A 5,000-nucleotide genomic window follows, 5' to 3' on the forward strand; every position below is an offset into this window, starting at 1 on the left:
TCAGTTCCAAATCAGTACTGGTTGGAATGATGTCACTTTTTCCACAATTAAAGGGACAGTTCAGCCAAAACTGAAGATTCAGCCTCGTGACATCAACGATTCATCGGTGCGTGTTATTTCAAAGTAAACAAATCTTTGTCTTCATAATCTATTATCAAACTTTTATAACTTGTGAAATGATGTCATCAAGCCCTATTTGGGGTCATTCACACAACATTTTTTTGGTCCTAACTTTGTAAGCATGTAATTCTGGTTCTGTTCACTCTATCTCACTTTGAAACATCTCATTTTATTCCACTAGGTGGCAGCAAACACCAGAAAAAAGAGAAATTCTCTATCACGTTCCCTCACAATATACAGAGCTGAAATGTAGGTGGCGCTCTAAAGCATTTTAGCCCTCACAGATGTGCTCGTCCATAGACATTCAGTCTAATGTTCAGTTCACGCAACACCCCTGGTATTTCATTGAATATCTCGGTCTCTGAGTGGACTACAAGCTCAATCTTGGGGTCATTAGAAAGCTGAGATCGTCCCCTTTGAGATATTATATACATTTCATCATCACTATTGGAAAACATGTTTTCTGATGATTTGTTTGGCATGCTTTTCCTTCTGGATGGCATATTTTGTTCAGGACATCTAAGATATAGCATTGGATTATTCACACAAGCTCACAGACGAGTAAACATTGGCTTATTTTTTTAGAAAACTCCTTAAAGTATATAAAGTTTTGGTTATTTCAGGCTGACAGCAGCAGTTATCGGAGCATACATGAGACGTTTGTATTTGAAGGCTTACAGAAATCATATTTCACTGTGTGATTCTTTTGAAAATATTTCAACCTGTGGTATTACAGGAACAAAATCAACTGTGCAGTCACATTCCTGAGATTGAGAGCTTTCATTTGATATATGACTTATATGTTCGTATAAATATCTATACCCCATTACCTCAAGGGGGCGCTAATTTCCGACGTGACTGTTTTGAGGCCTTATATTGTTATTTTCAGTAACATAAATGCTATGGTATGCTATTAATGCTAATGCCGAAGTATTGTATGAAAAGTTCAGATTCTAAGCTTTCAAATGATACCTCATATGCCTGACTTATGTATGTATATGGGTTTTTTTCCACAATATAGCACCCCCTGGACCCGACGGTGGATCCATAGATCCAAGTTAAGGTGTCTAGCTCATGGTATTGCATGGAATATGAGTTTATGCTGATTTAATTTGAATGGGAACAGTCTAATTATTCAAAATTCCTTACATTTATATAGCGCTTTTCTAGGCACTCAAAGCGCTTTACATAGCATAGGGATGATGATGCGACGGGCAGCCATAGTGCGCCAGAACGCCCACCACACACCAGCTATTGGTGGGGAGGAGAGAGTAGAGTGATGTAGCCAATTCAGGGATGGAGATTAATACAATGCCATGGTAGATAGGGGCCAATGGGGGGAATTTGGCCAGGACACCAGGGTTACACCCCTACTCTTTACAAGAAGTGTCCTGGGATTTTTAATGACCACAGAGAGTCAGGACCTCGGTTTAACATCTCATCCGAAGGACGGTGCCTTTTATACAGTATAGTGTCCCCGTCACTATACTGGGGCATTAGGACCCACACAGACCGTAGGGTGAGCACCCCCTGCTGGCCTCCCTAATACCACTTCCAGCAGCAACCTTGGTTTTCCCCAGGAGGTCTCCCATCCAAGTACTGGCCAGGCTCAACCCTGCTTAGCTTTAGTGGGCAACCAGGCAACAGCTGCAGGGTGATATGGCTGCAAAAATTACTATTTATTTTTAACAGATTAAATGTAAATTAATTAGACATACAGTATTTGGCACGAAAGGATCACAATGAGTGATTTGTATGTTTAGAAAAATATATGACTTTATAAAGGTCAAAATAATGCTGAAAACCAAATCAAGGTGCCAAATATTTCCATTTTATGGAGCGCTAGTCCAACATTTATTTTTCTCCTTAAACATGTTTCACAAATGTAATATGGCTTGGGAATGCCATTTATGATGACTTTAAGAAAGCATCAGTCATGACTCCAGCCAGGTCTCCTTAGCAACCAAATTGGCCCGGTTGCTAGGGAGGGTAGTGTCACATGGGGTAACCTCCTCGTGGTCGCTATAATGTGGTTCTCGCTCTCAATGGGGCGTGTGGTGATTGACTCCAGCCAGGTCTCCTTAGCAACAAAATTGGCCCGGTTGCTAGGGAGGGTAGAGTCACATGGGGTAACCTCCTCGTGGTCACTATAATGTGGTTCTCGCTCTCAGTGGGGCATGTGGTGAGTCGTGCGTGGATGCCGCGGAGATAGCGTGAAGCCTCCACAAGCGCTACATCTCCATGGTAACGCGCTCAACAAGTCACGTTATAAGGTGCGCAGATTGGCGGTTTCAGACGAGATTCGTCCTCCACCACCCGGATTGAGGCGAGTCACTACGCCACCACGAGGACTTGGAGCACATTGGGAATTGGCCATTACACATATGGAGAAAATGCATCAGTCAGTCCACACTCACACACACACTGTGGGAAGCCTCTTCAGTAATGAGTGAGATGGCGTTCGAGCAGTCCTGATGGGCAGAAGGCTTAAGGTTCATTGGCTCTCTGAATTCAGCCGTTTGCTTGCCCGCAGCTTAATTAGATGAAACTACAGTGTCGGCCGCAGGCCATTCCAGCTCGCCAGTGCAGATCCAGACACTGCGGCTCAAATGCTGCATGACACACTCACAGGCTGTCGGACGGTACAGCTGCACATGAGGGCATCAAATGATTCATACAGCTCGATATTATCCAGATTTAAGGCTGGATGATATATTCAATGTTTGTGTTGAGTTTAACAATGATTATCCTGGTGATATAAAATTAAGTAACGTGAGTAATGCAATGCTGTTAATGAGATTTTTGTTTTGGTCATTGAGTTTCCTAAAGAGCTTGCCACTCGCGGGTGTAAGAGTGTTAAGACTTGTTTTGTTATATTGGTACATATAACAATATCTTTCTTCCTTGTGTTTATATTCTGAAAGAAAAAAAAAAAAAAAAAAACATGTGAAAACCCTCCCTAGCAACCGGCCCAATTTGGTTGCTAAGGAGACCTGGCTGGAGTCACTCAGCACACCCTGGATTCAAACTCACGACTCGTCAGCGTCAATACTCGCTGAGATACCCAGACCCCCGAGAAATTATTTTTTTCCCCTTTTTCACCCAATTTGGAATGGCTAATTCCGAATGCGCTTTTAAGTCCTCGTGGTGGCATAGTGAATCGCCTCAATCCGGGTGGTGGAGGACGAATCCCAGCTGCCACCACGTCTGAGACTGTCAATCCGCGCATCTTATCAAGTGGCTTGTTGAGGGCGTTACCACGGAGACCTAGTGCATGTGGAGGCTTCACTCTATTCTTCGCAGCATCCACGCTCAACTCACCACACGCCCCACCGAGAGCGAGAACCACATTATAGTGACCACGAGGAGGTTACCCCATGTGACTCTACCCTCCCTAGCAACCGGGCCAATTTGGTTGCTAAGGAGACCTGGCTGGAGTCACTCAGCACACCCTGAATTCAAACTAGCAACTGCCGTCATGGTAGCAAGCGTCTTTACCTCTGAGCTACCCATTTCCCCCCAATAAATAATTTTTTTAAGGAATTTCATAGAAAATCAATTGTAAAAAGTGCACAGGTTCAGTTATTACCTAAATTAGTTATTTCTACTTTGTCTAACCCTTAACAATTGCCATTTTTGATGCAACTTAATGTCAGGTTGATCCAGTCATGTGCAATTATATTTTTTTATTTAAATCAAATCAGTTAATTTCATTTTTGCCACATGAAGCACATTTTTAAAGTTACCTAGCAAGTTTTTTGTGTTTTACAGTGTATATAAATATTGAGATATATATTGAATATCACCCGGCCCTGTTCAGATCTGACTCTCTCTCTCTCTCTCTCGCTCTCTCTCTCTCTCGCTCTCACTTTCTCTCTCTCTCTCTCTCGCTCTCTCTCTCTCCCTCTCACTCTCTATCTCTCGCTCTCTCTCTCTCGCTTTCTCTCTCTCTCTCTCTCTCGCTCTCTCTCTCTCTCTCTCTCTCTCTCTCTCTCGCTCTCTCTCTCGCTCTCTCGCTCGTCTACAATGTAGAGGTCAAGTGTCTAATCACAGCGCTGCTGAGGCACTTCAGGTGGGACTGTGACCTCCCACCCCACGGGTTAAATTTCACCTCCCTCACCTCTCCAGCATAGTGGCCCAATTATTGTCAGAGTCAGACTCACTGTTGCTGTAGCAACCAGACAGATACCGCAAGAGCTGGAGAAAAATGCAGCCGAGTGTGACATGCAGGATAGAGAGACAGTGAGGACACAAGGTCACGAGGTCAGAGGTCAAAGATGACATGTTTGGGCACTTCTGGAGAATTTGCACTTGTTACTGTGTCAGTGTGTGGTTATGATGTGATAGTTTATTGTGTGTGTGTGTTTGCGTGGGATTTATCCTCTGTTTAGGGGAACATCTGCAATTTAAAGATACACACACACAAACATTTGAACATCAATGTGCCTAGGTAGTATTTCCACTACTTTAATTATCATAATAAAACATATCATAATTCCCATTTGGTAACTTTTTATAATAATACCCATTATTTCAATTTCAATATGTATTATAAAGCATTATGAATCCCTTAACAATGTATTACATTTCATGAATTGGTTTGGTGAACATCAATTTATTTCCTTATTCCTAATTGATACAGGAAGTTTGGGTGGGACAGTTTGAAGGGCTTGTCTTTTTTTAAAATATCCAACAGGCTATTTTATAACAGTTTACATCAAATATGTCAAAATATAACACATAATCGGTGTCGTTTGAAGGTTTAGAAGCTCTACTTTATAATGCATGTAGATATTATGACCAAAACTGAACAAGTGCTTTGAAATTTACAGATAAATCATAAATGTTCCATTTTCAAAAATAAAATTAAAAAAATTGCT

At 42.0% G+C, this 5,000-nt stretch overlaps 1 protein-coding gene across 1 annotated transcript in view; it reads right to left on the minus strand.

The window, feature by feature from the left end:
• Positions 1-5,000, minus strand: part of spock1 (SPARC (osteonectin), cwcv and kazal like domains proteoglycan 1) — a 217,482-nt gene that overhangs the window by 66,572 nt on the left and 145,910 nt on the right. The gene's annotated exons all lie outside the window — the stretch shown is intronic.

This window comes from Xyrauchen texanus, chromosome 19 (assembly GCF_025860055.1).
Source record: "Xyrauchen texanus isolate HMW12.3.18 chromosome 19, RBS_HiC_50CHRs, whole genome shotgun sequence".
Taxonomy (NCBI): Eukaryota; Metazoa; Chordata; class Actinopteri; order Cypriniformes; family Catostomidae; genus Xyrauchen; species Xyrauchen texanus.